Consider the following 15,539-nt stretch of genomic DNA (forward strand, 5'->3'; position numbering starts at 1 on the left):
AAACATTTGTCCCTTGTACTGGGAGAATGCCAACGGGGAAAGCAGAGCAAGAAAATGGTTTTGTCATTACAAGGAGGGCATTTTCGAGTTAAACGTCTCTCCGCGTTCAGGAAGACCATCGGGCTTTAATGAAGACTGCTTGAACGCTTTAATCCTCGAGGATCCACATCAGTCGACTCGTGAATTAGCAAATGTGAGGAACTGTGGCCATTCAGACATCGTGCGTCATTTGCATTCAATGAGTAAGGTTCAGCATACCGCACGCTTTAAATGAAAACAACCAAAACAGCAAGTAGGCCAGGAATACAGCATCAAGTGCTGCGACACGATAATGCACACCCGCACTCCGCTAACATGACGAAAGCTGCTATCCAGGAGCTTGGTGGGGTAGTTATTCCACATCCTCCTTCCTCCCCCCGATCTTGCGCCCTCGGATTGCTACCTTTTCAGCCCTCAATCCATCAATATTCAAGGAAGCTCCTTTGGTGACGAAAATGCTCTTCAAACTTGGTTTGACGACGCTTTCAACCCCGAATTAGCTGATTTCTTCAGGCGTTGAATTGAAAAACTGCATCAGGGTTGGTAGACAGTCATAGACAATGAAGGAAAATATATTACTGATTAATTTATGTCTTTTGTTCATCTCAAATCAGTATTAAAAAAATACTTTTACCATGTTGAAAAAAAAAACGCTACGAACTTATGCATTAACCCAATACTAACACGATAGTAAGTTCCAGCCTCACTCAGTGTTTGGAAGTAACTAGTTAGAAGTAAGTCAGTTACAAGTAACAGTTACTTTTTGAGGAAATATCACTGTAACTATTTACTTTTAAAAGTAAGTGACTGTAGCTGTAACAGAGTTACTTTTCTCCGATAGAAGTAACGTCTTAACAGTTACTTTACGACACTTAAATTGCTAGATAAGTGTCCTAAATTATTGGCGATTTAGGACTTAAAGTGAGCTGGAACTCAATACCTGTTGGGATACAAAAGCCATTGTTTGTTACATTAATTCTTACAAACAACAGATGTAGAGGAAAAGAGAAAGTTGTTCCTGTCGGTGGGCAGTCGGTAGGCTCGAGGTGCCTGGTAGGCATTTCACGGTGGCATGTTTATCGCATGTTTCATCTTTCGTTTGGTAGTCCTCAATTCCAAAGCGATATGCATACCTCGTAAGAAGGGTGGATTTCCCAGAAGCGGGAAGATAAGCTTCTAGGAGGAGAATTCTTTTCCATTGCTGAAAGTTTGCCATTGTGAGGACACGAGTGTGCTGTGAAGTGTCTCTTGTTTCTGTAGTTTGTTCCTCTGTGAACCTATAATTTTCCCTCTTGTGTAAGGAGCATACGATAGTTTTTTCCTTTGTTAGAATACCGGATTACAATGAAAAGGGACATCCTGCAATATTTCAATGTTTTTACCAAAGAACTCGATGGTGCTGGTACTATGAACAAAACTGAAGAAGACAAGAGCTAGCAAATGAGCATATGAAAGCTGAAATCTAGGTGATTTCATTTATATCTCAACTCCAGATAATTTTAAAAAATAGAGGCAAAAATATTTCCGTTTAGAATTCGCTTATTTACTATTATTCAACATTTCTGGAAAATTTGAAAAATTAATACTGAAAAGTGAAAACGCAACTTCCTGAAATGACAGACGTGACATATCTTCACTTTGGATGCAATAATAATAATAAACACCATTGATTGATTGATTTGGTGTTTTATGCACAGTAAGGCTAATTGAGTCTGGACCTACACTACAGTTTAAAGTGGGACACGGACTCGGGACATAGAAACCGTGGAAGCTGCTGGCTGACACTGCGAGCGGTGTCAACACACGTCTTTATTTCGTTGAATAAAAATCTGTATAAAATCGGTTTGGCAATGTGAATTGACTGTGATAATGGGTTTTAAAAACAGCTGTAAGACAATAATCGTATTTGTAGGATTACCCACTACTAAGAAAAGATTGTTTCACAATATTGATCAGAGCCTTTTTTGGCCGATTTAAAAATCTGTAAGTAGAGAATCGTCTTTAAGACCTCTCTACTTCCACTTTATTGAAATTTTATCACTAGCGGACCACAATTATTTTTATTTAAAGAACTCCAAAGAGAGAAGTCGTTCGGAAAACATAAAATACCAGCATTTTTTTTGTTCTCACGGCGATAAGAAAATTGAAGGCATGCTCGAAAAGAAAATTGGTTTACCACATCTTAACGCAGAATTGATCAAGCTAAATTTTGATGTAACTCGTTTCTACGTAGACCCACTGGTTAATTTTTAACTAGAGTCCAAGTATGCACATTTTCTGATGCGATAGTAGGGCGAGAAATATTTCGGATGGGAAATTTCCGAAATATCCCGACGCAGTGAAAATCTCGAATTGTTCAAACTATTTCTCCCCTGCTGATTTTGAGAAATTTAAGACACTTACAGTGCCAAAAATATAAAAAGTTAATCACTTTTAAATACTATCCTTGTAATTTCTCGATGGTTCCGGATCCCGAAGTCTGATATCGGTGCACTGTGAAAAAGGACAAAGAAACAAAGCACTATTTACAAACAATTTATAGCTACATGTATAGAAAGGGAGCAAGGAGAATCCAGAATCTAGTATATAAATAGTTGTAGTCAGGGTCGGATTAAGCTGGGTGCTATTTATGCTGCAGCATTAGGCCCATTCCTGAAATAGGCCCAGATGAAAACAGACGAGAATTTTCCAAATGCTGATTTTTTTTTCTTTCTATATTAACCTGAAAATAAATCATAGAATGAAATTTTGAGCCCCAATTTCGGACGCCTAGACACAGCGTTACTTATTATACAGTTACTATTATTCTTTGCGCTGTGACGTAACTATAACGTCGTTGTGTTTATTGTTCACCGAAGATTTCAAGCATTAGGCCAAATTTCGTGTTAATCCGGCCCTGGTGTAGTTGACTAAAGTCTGAACTTCTTAACAACGCCAAAGTATTTTCAATTTCAATTTAATGATTTTTATATTATTGAAATAATAGTAGTAGTAGTAGTAGCAATAATAATAATAATAATAAAAGTGTCTATGACTGAAGGGCAAGATGTAAAATCTTACTCTGCGCCCCCTGAGAAAAAATTCTGCAGGCATCTTTGGATAACAATATTAATAATAATTCTCGCTATTGCAATCTATTCTTTATTTCAATTCAAACTTGGACACACTAACTTCTCTGCAATTTGTAGTGCTAACATATATTAAATAAATGACACATATACTAAGGAACAAATTCATACTAACAAACACTAGATATGTGCACATGACAACTTACGACGACTAAAATTCTTCGCATTGTCCGTGACTCTCGTGAATTGTTGATGGGTGAACGTCCCCTGGTAACAACGCTCGTGATTTGGTATTAGGTACAGTGAGATGCATAAGTAATACAAAGCAAATTGTCCACCACCATGTAAGTCTATTTTCTTTGTTCTACATAACGAGGGCTTCAAGAATTGAAACAAAACACTAAACAATCTGCTGACAACTTCTGCATTAGCGTACGTAAAAATCCATCCCATAAAAACGTGTAGGATGTAAAAGAAATATTAACGATAGTAGTCATGGACTATTCGCCGAGCAATGCTTATGCAATCCACTGTACATAACACGAAATTTTGAACACACTGGCTTCGAAAGCAAGTGATGTCGAAATGAAACAAAGTGTTTATTATGGTCTCAACAGGTACAATCAAATGGAGCTGAAGTCCAGATTTCATACCCGTACAAGAATATATTCAAAGTATGTAGGGTATTTGATGTAAGCAGCACCAGTAAGCTTTAATTTAAAATGTATTTTTCATTAAACATACGGAATAGATAAAATATCTGTTTTATTGTAAGCCAAATTAAGTGTTTAATGCAAAAAATGTCAATACTTTTGCATATAACTTATTTCATCGTAATTATTCTATGAAACTTTCTTCTCTGTCCTTGACTGTAGTGAAGAATTTTTAGAGTATTTTTGGTGTTTTGTGACTCTCCCATCTGTTGGTATCAATTACAATCACTGGTAAAAATTGAGATGTGTGTGGTTTTCGTATCGTAAACCTCTTACAACTGTTTTTATTAATGTGACTGTACCGTTAAAAATAAAGTAGTGTATCATTCTCTTTACACCTGCATGTTAAATCTTTGTACATCGTTTTGCCTTCTTTATATTTAGAGAAGCAATACTTGACTCTCCTGCCACCTGTGGAGAACCTCGGAAAACACATGAAGCCAGTTACAGGCTTGAACTGAGACGCAACAAGGATTTCGAGCCAATAAGAATGATGTGAAACTTGGTTTTTCGTGTACTGTAACATTATAATATATATCATAAGAATGAAACTTTCTGAGTACTTAAACAATCACACCATTTCAAGATAGATAAATATTTACATCCTTATCTTATTAACTTGTATTTAATTCGGCAAGCTTTATCTGTTGAAGTATCAACTCAACTTTCAAAATATGGTATGTGGTCAGAGGCGTAAGCACGAATTTTTGTTTGGGGGGATGCAAGTACCTTGATAAACGTACCAATAATAATAATACATATTAGTAGTAGTAGTAAGTAGTTGTATTGATGATATAACCAGGACAACAAATGATGAGCTCCTCAGATTGAATTTGTTCACACTTAAAACAATGGCAAATCGGGCATATGCCCCAATCGGCCAAGTGTGGAACCCTGTATAATCCAAGATTTTTGTAAAAATGCCCTGAAACTACAGTGTACAAATGATGAGGGGCCTCAGATTGATTTGCCCATACTTACAAAAGTTGCATCTGCCAGATTTTTGTCCATAAACTTGTCAAAAATTGATATTTTTTTGGCTACACCAGAAATTAAGCCACCCTCACCCATACCCATACATATTTACTTCAGGTTTAAGTTTAATTGGATACCAGGTTCAAATTGTGTATTAAAACAATGTAATATGCAGAGACCCTCTAGAATTGCTCTGTGACCCTCTCATTTCTTACATCATAAACATATGATTTTTCTCCTATGAGAATAACACTACATATGGTGTCATCAGGTAATGCCTCATGGAATTCACAGATAATTTTAATATTTGTTCTGTCATTCACCACAACTTGTTTCCTTTTTGAAGTGTTAATTACAAACATGGGTCTCTGTGCTTTGAATTCATCTGGTGTGTAATACATGTCAGTATTGCCAGTAGTGACCCTTTTGAATGCCGAAAATGCCTCATATAATTTGAGGAAATCATCCTTGGACATGTCTAAATTGTAATTTTCTCTAGGAAATACCTCATTTCTGCCATTTTTAAGATATATGTTCTTGATGTTGCAGGTATCAAATTTGCTTGAATTTTTTTCCTGATTGTTGTGTCTTCCAGTCTGAAACAATACTACCACAAAATCAGGCATGTCGTATTGTATGCTGGAGAATGAATTTGTAGCATCAAACTCATAATAAGTACCAGTTGCGGGCTTCTGTACACATTGATATGTATAAAATTGTAGAGGAACCTGTGGATTTTTTATTATATCTGCTTTGTATTTAAGAGCATAACTGGCCTCATATTCAACAACAGGGATTCTTAACTCCATAGTCTGAATAATGCATTTGCCTGCATCTGGTAGGGTATTAGGCAGAGCTTCCCCTGTAGAATTTAATGCACTGTACCTCATCAAAGCATTATTATCATTGGCAGCTCTTCTAAATGTGATTCTTAAACCACCCTTCCACATAATTTCTTTGTAATCTGAGAAGAATCCTGGCAACAGGCGCATAGGGAACAGCACTGTGTGATTTTTAGTTAATATCTTATCACCAGCCTCAAATCCACCTATTTTGTAGTAAGAAGCCTCGGTTTTGGATAATTTTAGTGTGGCCAAAGCTGTGGAGGTAATGCCGGGATAATCCACTCTGTTTATAACAACGCCATGCTTTCTGATCTCAATTTCAGAGAAGAGATGTGGCACAAAATTATCTACCAATCTTATATTTGAATTTGCTGGATAATCTGTTCCATCGAGCTTTACAACATCAAATTTGATGTATAAATCTGCTCTGTGAGGGTGTATAAATCCATCCCCTACATCAAGATCAACCTCAATCTCTGTGTTGGGTTGATTTAAATTTGCAAATGTCCTCCTGTTTGGGGGGAATGATTGTAGCTCATAACTCTCAATATTTTCCATTTTTTTCTTGTATGTATTTTTATTTAAATGTTAATCTCTATGATTGCAGATGTTGTGGCTCCAGCAAAATCAACTAATTCTTCTTTTTCATTAGTGACCATCAATTCAATATTATCTATTCTGTTATGACACACAGGAAAATATAATGTTGGGGATGGATTGTAGATGATGGGCTCCATAAATTCAGAATTAGGTTTGAATGTTGCAATGATGCCTGTTTGTTTGTGAGTGCCTATGCCATTTGATTTGGTGATCATACCCTCTGCTATATTACAGTGTATATTCAGAGTCTCTATGGCCAAGAATTTAGGTATATTCATAGCAGTGTGTTTGATGCCTGGTTCAAGTTTTTTGTTGTTCTCAAAGCCCAACAGCTCTCCAATAGTACCCAGATCCACTGTTTCTGTAGCAGATACAATTTCTACTCTGTGAGTGACAGAATTTTGACTTAACACTATACCTCTGGGTAATTGAGCATTTAGAGTAGATAGATTATATTGCCCTTGAGTAATGACAAATTTTTCATCACCAACTGCAATTGTGTTGTTGTGGTGTGTAATATTAGGGATCAAGTACATGCCATAAAATGCTCTGAGAGCTATTGTTTTTGGATACACTATATCATCATGCAATTTGAGTTTCAATATTGAATTTTGGCTGGTGAGATGAAATACCCCCATGATGTTTTAAATACCACAAGGCTTTTTGAAAATCTTCAATTGATGGTTTATTTATTTGAGACATATATCTAAGAACAGATAAACACAAATGTCCACAATTAACATCTCTGAAGTTTTGAACACGGGTATTATTGTAATAAAGATTAGCTGAATTTAGATATTTTATTAAATTTTCAGGTGGAACACCTCCAAATGAATCAAACACAAATGCCTCATCTTTTAAATATTTAAGATAACAAATCCAGTGAGTGCCCTGTTTTTGTACTTATCCAAATTAACAATGCCACACTCTTTGTTGAGTGGTTGTTCTGGCAAAGAATCAGACATGTACACACCTCTAAAATGTTTGATGCCCAGTGGCTTGATTAAAGCTTCAATATCTTGGATGGTAAGCGGCTCTTGTTTTTTTTAAACTTATTCATGGCTCTCTTAACACCTTTGCCCTGTTTCTCCATTGCCAGGTTATGGCGCTTCTGCTCATCTAATTCTGCCCTATTTTTCTTGGCATCTATTACTGTTTTTGCTATGGCAGCTGATCCCCCAGCCAAGCTCCCCACAGCCCCGAGATCAGCTAAGATGGCAGGGATGGTAAATATAAATCCCCCCACATGTGATTTTTTTTCTTGATTGCTGTAATTTTTTTTAATTGGGGGGTGCTAAGTAATAATTTCATACCATGGCCCTTTGCAATACCAGATTTTTTTTCTTGCGCTGCTTTTTGGTTAAAAGACTGTCAATAGTTTTAAGAGATTTGAGACCAGCATAAGGTATTTGATACATAACACCCTTGGCCTTCATTGTAGGTTTATTATATACATATTTACAACCCCCACCCCAGTTTTTGTTTGGTGCTCATAGCTATGGTGGTTCCCAATGCTGCTATTTTTTCACTTAAAGAAGCATCTTTGCTTACAAATCTACCAAATGCAGCCTCTTCTAATTTCTTGTCTGCAACATGCCTCTTGTCAAGATCAGAATGTGTGTTGTATGCTATGTCATGGTCTCTACAAGCAGCATCTAGGGGAATAACACCAGGATCACCTCTGTTTAATCTATGGTCCAATTTTGTACCGGGACCACAATACTGATAGCCTGGAATGTGTAGTTCAAATGGCAGCTTGTTTATAATGTCATTAACAAGGCCCCGACCCTCAGAAATATTCCAAAATTTAGGTGGTAGAGTATTAATAATTTTTATAAGATATCCAATCCCCTTAGTGTCATTTACTATAAAATTAGACAATTTGGTGCTTATCATGTCCATAATTCCAACCTTTTCATTGTAAAAATTGTGGTTCCCAGCATTTTCCTCCCCAGCTATCACCAATAACCTATCTACAAGTTTCCTGACATCATCAACCCACACAAATTCTTTAGGCAGGGTGTTGTATTGTTTGATTCCACTGCCAGTCTTGATTTGTGACCATATGGGCTTGATTAAATTATTGTATTTTGCCCCACTGCTCGACTTGACTCTTTTTTGTGTGGGATCATTGTTCTGGTATAGAGCATCTGATTTTATTAATATTTCTTTGTAATATTCATAATCTTGATCTGTATAGCTGCCAGGCCTTTTCCTAGTCATCAGTTCCCACAATCCAGGTGTGCCGGGGTACTTAACAAAAGCACCTTTTTCTCCGAGACGAGATTCTGAATATACAATCAGATCATCCCCCATAAATGTTACTCTGAAATTGCCAATTCTATGTATGATGCTGCCATCAAGCTCTGTGTCAGCATATAAGCCAAAAACCTCATCTTTATTGTCTTTAGGTGTGGTTAAAAATTTTTGAGCAAGAAGACCCAATTCAATAGGATCCTGACTAGCCTCAATTCTTCTAGGAGCAATAGGACTAGGTGTATGAATACTGGAAAGTGGGGTGAATGGATAATCTAATATGTTCCTAGCAGCTACAGGTACAAGCTCTGTGAGCAAATTTTGATTCTGCTCTGTAACAGTTTTGATATTCTTACCTAAACTATTAATAGCATCAATTACAGGCTGTTCTGTTTGTTTGTGTTTTTCATAAATTCCTCGGTTCTCTGATTTCCATCCCTTAAATCTTTTTACAAGATAATCTCTTAATTTAAGATCATCAATAATTGGCCTTTTCATGTTTATTTATTTATGTTTCAATGTCTAGAAAATTGTTGATTATATTTCTGTATTTGCCACTATTGGGTGTTCTTGTCATATCAATTGTGACAAACCCATAACTGTCCTGGTTCCAGCACTTACTGCAAAACTTGGAAAAATCATTGTAGCTCAAGTCCCCACCTACATATTCATCATGTATGTGTTTGAGGTTGGTATGGTCTTGATGAAACACACATATAAAATTGCTGTTGTCCCGGATCAGTTGCTTGGGTATTTTTGAAAAAGTCTGTGCCAGGTAGAAGCAATCAATGTTTTTGTGCCGGCCCTGTGTAAAAAAGTTTCTAACCTTGTTTTGATTATCCAGTATAATGTCATCAAACACAACAACAGAATTATCGAGACATTCATGAAGTGGCTTAACATCTGGTTCAAAAGTGGCTATATCCAATCCATCATAAAGCTTCATCAGCTGCTGATATTTTAATTGTTCCAAGCTCTTAGAAAAAATATACAAGTGCCTGTTTTTCCAGTCTAACCAGTTGGGTGCCAATAAAAAATTATCAACCATTAGTGTAGTTTTACCACAAGCAGATGGCCCAACAATAAGACATCTAATATTATCAGGTAGCAATTTGCCATTTCTCTTATTCTGTTGTTCAGGTTCTGGCAGCCTTTTTATAACATCCCAGGTGTTCATATTATTATTTTGTTTGCATCGATCCAGCTGTGTTCTGGAAGTCCTAGCCATTTGACAAGTAACTTTTTGCCTTTTCTGCGGATGATTTTTTCTATGAGATATGTGTCAGGCTGTTTAGTTTTGCTGAGCTCTTGTTCATAGAACCTGCCTTTAAGAATTTCTCCTCGGTGATCCTTTATTATATAAGTGTTAAGGGTCCCAGGTTTAACTTGAACCACTGTAAATAATTCAGTGCTCCAGTTTCTTGTAAAACCTCTCTTGAATAAGTGCTTATATTTGCTGATTCTTACTTGATCCCCCACCCTGTATTTGGCCTTTCTTGTTGTTGGCTGATATTTAGGATAATAAACAGTGCTGATCAATTTTTGCTCATCAGATGAAGTTACTTCAGAGGGTTTCATGTTGATTGTGGAATGGACCGAGTTGTTATATTTATGTAGAAGTTCTGGAAGAATATTAATCCATTTATAATTACCTTGCAGGGTAAATTGTTTATACATAAGATTTTTTAAGGTTCTGTTGAATCTCTCTACAATTGAGGCCTTGAGGTCACTGTTACTCGAATAATGTTTTATTGCCTGGCTTTTAATAAATTGTTGAAACACTGAATTATAAAATTCTTTGCCATTATCTGTTTGCAAATAGCGCGGGGATCTTCCACTCTGATTGATGATTGTCCTAAAAGCTTCTGTGACACATGTTCCAGTCTTGGATTTGAGTGGCACAGCCCAGGCAAATTTTGAAAATGTGTCTATTACAGTGAGTAGATACTTGTAGCTCTTGTTGATTTTGTCTAAGTTTTTCAACTGCCCACTTGCCATTTCAATCAAGTCCCCCTGCCATAAATCATCTATGCCCTTTGTGACCACTGGGAGTCTCTTAAAATTATGTCTGGCCTGTCTGTGTAATTCATCAACAATAATTTTTCTAGACATAATATGTAAACAAGAATATTGCAACTATGGGGTGTTCAGCAGCTGAAACTGCAGGATTTTCTAAATATAATTTGTCTCCAATTTGTATTTTAAATTCCAGAGAGCCATCATCTTCAACATAGGCTGTTTCTAATGTATTGGGATCTGTAAAATCCTCCAATTCTACACTGGTGATTTTCACTTTGTTATCAGCATTTGTTATTGATAAGGTAGGGTAGTGATGTGCCTGTGGCTGAAGCCAATATTTGATCTTGATTGGTCTCAATGTGCCCCCAACAAAAAACTGGAAATAAAATTGTGCAGGGGACAGCATATATATTTTGCCACCTGGTGTAAATGGAGAATCATATTCTTTGTTGGGGATGCTGTACAATTCAAGAATTACTGAATGTTTTGGATTCTCGATTATGCCTGTTATTTCCTCTTCTGCTGTGAGCAATCTGCTTGTTACAGATTCAAGGTGCTCATTGATGGTTCTAACAACATCATCATGGCCTGGCTTAATTTTTATGTCCACAACAAGTTTTTTGTATTGTTGCACAATATCTTGGAGCTGGGTGGCAAAAACAGACAGAGCATTTGCTTGATTGGATTCCATGGTCCCTAGCTGTTGCTTGATATTAGCTACAATTTGTTGCAAATTTTCAACAATTGCCAATTTTGAATTTTGAGCTGTAAGATCATGGACCTGTCTTCTGATATCCTCAAACAGGGCATGCAGTTCATTAATATGTTGATTTGTTGGTAGAGTGGCCACTGTCTGAGTGAGATGTTTGATCTCTGCCTGGATATTCTTGATATCTTCTGATTTCAATATCCTATTCACTGCTCTCTTTATATTTTTAAGTTCCTGTGATGTAGGAAGATTTGATACTGTATTTTGCAAAGATTCAAGTGCCAATTTCACATCATTTAATTCAGAAGCATGAGCCACATTTTGCATAGCATTTTGGAGCAGGGCTATATCTGCCTGAGAGGGTGTTGATTGTTGTAAAATTTCAAGTTTTGTTTGGATATCATCTATCAAGTGATGAAAATGAGACAGTTCAGATTCAGTGTTGAGGTTTTCAAGCTTTGTGATTTGTTGCTGGACACTGACAAGGGTATCTACAATCCCAGGCAATCTGGATTCTAGTACATTTGCCAAATCACTTTGCACTGCTGCTATTGTACCTTCAAGATGGGTTATGGAACTTTGAATTTTTCCAAAATCTTCATATGTTTCAAGTTGCAGCTTAATATTTGCTACACTCCGAGTTATTGCATTCAAAGCATCAGAAGATGGCAAATTGTTCATAAAATTTGCAAGTGTCTCAATTTTTTCTTTAACCTCGGCTATGGCATTGTTCAGAGGGTCCAGATTAGGTATTTGGAGTGACTGAATCTGTTCCTTTAGAGTGGAAATCACTAGATCAAAATCTTCTTGTGATTTTATGCTTTTGACAATTGTTTGGAGCTGTGCCTGGACATTATTTATTTGCTCTTCTAATTGTTGTTTCAATTGCTCAGAGTTGTTAGCCTGGGTCTTAAATTTGGCTTGAAGAGCTGCTACAGCTTCTTCCAAACTTTGAAAATTATCTAATGTGGCCAAATCAGTATATTTCTGAAGCAGCAATTTGAGTTCAGAATCAATTTTAAGAAGAGGGTCCATGCATTGTGATTGCAAATTTGTAATTTCTAATTGAAGACTGGCATTGAGTGTAGTTTGTAAAGCTTGTAAATCACTTCTTAATTTCTTGACTCTGACATCAAGCATCAGAATCTCATCACTGTGATCTTCATGTCTTGTATGGCCAAAAATATCATTAGGCATTTTGTTTAGTAGTTATTTATTATAGAGTATCTGATTCTTAATTCTATAAAAAAGGGTATAAGCTTATCATAGGATCCAGGGACCTCAATATATAAGCAGTCACCAGCAGAAACAGTATAAACAGTGCCAGAAACCATGTTTGAGTGCTTAATTCTGTAAATATTTCTCCCTACTGAAATTTTAACATCACCCTCAGGAGTTGTAATAAATTGCAATTGCCCACCTACAGGTAATTGGTAATGATTTAAATTATTGTTAAATATGTACAATATTTTGCCTGTTTCATCATCAACATCTGTAAATATGCTGTTCAGATGAATAATTAAGAAACCACTCAGTTTAGACTGCATATCAGAAGAGGGTTGTGGTGTTGGCAGCTCCATAATAGCCCGTTTTTTGAACCCAAATAAGTTCATAGGCATGTTTATTTATTTCAAATCATGCTCTGTGTTTGTGCATTGATTGCCATTTTTCAAATCACAATGACCCCATGGTAGAGTATGTATGCCACATGATAAAATGCATCTCTTATCATCATGTGGGTCCAGAGCCACTTTTCTTACAACATTTGAAGTCAATAAGTGATCCACACTCTGAATTCTGGATTCTGATGTTTTGATTAAATTCTGGGATTTGAGGCAATTTTTATAATCCTCAAATTCAAGCTCTTTTTCAACAGTTACTCTGCCAATGCCCTTGGCCTTTTTGACAACAGCACTACATGTTTTAAAACTATACATCTTGGCACTTAACCCAGCAAATTCCACAATAACATCACCAAGTGTCTCATCTTTTAACTTGCCAGGCACTTTTTTGTTGTGGGGTTGAATCCTTGTATGTTCACTGGTATCAAAGTATTTAATCAATTCAGGCTGGGTCATATCTTTATAAACATCTTCTGTTTGAATATCAAGAACAAAACTATCACCATAAAAAGGTTTCAACACATCATAATACAATATTAACATATGTAATTTGGCCAATTCCAATATTGCAGCCCCTACATAAATAGGTTTATCAAACTTAATTTTTGTTTTTTTCATGTTGAAAAGTGCCATATTTTCATCATAAATTCTTCTATAATTGAAATTAGGCTTTGCAACCAATTTTTTGCTCAGGCTGGGGTCAGTAATTATTTTAACATCGGTATGTTTTCTGACATTTTCAATTGTTTTGCCATATACAGAATTGACCATCAATTTAAACAAGGCCTTATCAAATTGGCTCTTTGCAGATGTTCGAAGCTCCGTGTTTGTATTAATATATGGTTTCAACCATCCTGAGTGCCTGAACCTCAAAACTTTTCTAAGTTTGGTCACTTGAACACCATGTTTCATCAGGAACTGGAGGTTTTTGTAATATATGACATAGCCTTGTTTTGGATCCAGTGTCATCATGAGCTTCTTCTGTTTAGAGCCAGGTGAGCACTGAACCTCAGGAATTGGGGGCAGATCAGAAAATTTCTTATGTAAATTATATGGAATTGTCAGATCAACCTCTAATAACAGGCCATATTCTCTGTCATCAAAATCCTGAAGATCTTCAATATTAAAATCTTCAACCCATTCAAGCCCTGCATATGGCAGTTTTTGCATCATGGCATGACCATAGAGGCTGTTGGCATCTACATACACTATATAATTTGATGGCCGTGCTGGATTATAATCAGGCATATATTTGTTATTTGCTCTGGCATATCTCTGAGAACATTGCACCATACCTCCTTTTATATTTTCCTCCATAAACAGATACATATCTTGATCCTGGATCAGATCCAATGGCATTTTAGTGTTTAAAAACATTGCATCCCATGCTAGGCCCGGGGCACTGTAAAAATACACTGGGTCCAGTCCATAATTTTGCATGGAAGATTTTCTGAATGTCTGCATTATATCAGCTGAGAGGGTCACATCAAGTTTCAAATATGCCATGTGATAATCACCAAATGTCCGGCATTTTAAATTGTTCCACACCAATTGGGCATGGTGATAATCTTCATCTGTGATTCCAGAACCTCTGATTTTGCTGTAAAACTCTTCTTGTGGAGGCAGGGAGCACTCATCAAATTTAGAAAAATCTGTAACATAATCATAAGGATATACACCCTTCCGCCTAATTAATTTCAGGTCCTGATTTGGAAACAATGCACGTGTGATTTTGAATTGATCATCAGATAATTGAGTGGCCAGTGTATCCAGGCTAGCAGATAAAAATCTGTAAGAATCAAGAAATCTTATGTGAATAGGAACTCCATTTACTTTAATTATTTTGCTTATAGATATATATTTCTCATCATTTTCAGCTAAAATATTTAAATTCTGCTTGTCAAACCCCTCATATCTGATCAAATGATGGAAATCATAATTGGATGCTCCATGGCAAAATATGGGGACAAATCTTGGTCTCTTGATCTGAATATTACAGCTATTACACAGGGCCATTTTGAATTTACCATCTGTATGAGAATGGTGTTTCACCTTGATATTTGTATCTGAAAATTCAGAATCACATACCGGGCATTTTTCCGCTTTGTTGAAATCTTCAATCTGTTTCTCTGTTAAAGGCAACATGGGTTTTGATTTTAATAAGATGTTAGATGCTATGTCACGGCACTCATTTTCTATTCTATGTGCAAATATTTTGATGGCATCTGGCCCCAAGTATGAATATTCTTTACTAACAACACCATCCTGTACAACCACATAATAAAAACTGGAAGGTTCATGTAGCTGGTATGGTGTAATTGAAGATTCTTCAGGATCTGGATTGCAGGATGCAAGAGATTTGAGAATTGATTCAAAATCACAGACAATATATGCTGGGTGTTCCAACAAGGCTTCAAACTTTTTGAATTTGCAATTTTCACTTGGATTGGGCATCACCATATGAACAGGTTTATGATTGCCACAATATTTCAGATGCTCAATTAACTTGTTTTTGGCAATTTCTGCATTCACTTTACAAACCCCTTTTATTATTTTTTTACCATCAAATACACATAAACATCTTCTGCACAACTTGAATATTATATTGGATTTGTCTAGTTGTGTTCTCACTAAAGCTTCAAGATTATGTATCAGAGTGTAATGATATGTGCCATCCCCTTCAATTAAGAGCA

Source organism: Lepisma saccharinum, chromosome 23 (genome assembly GCF_977018435.1).
Source record: "Lepisma saccharinum chromosome 23, izLepSacc3.1, whole genome shotgun sequence".
In the NCBI taxonomy this organism is placed as follows: Eukaryota; Metazoa; Arthropoda; class Insecta; order Zygentoma; family Lepismatidae; genus Lepisma; species Lepisma saccharinum.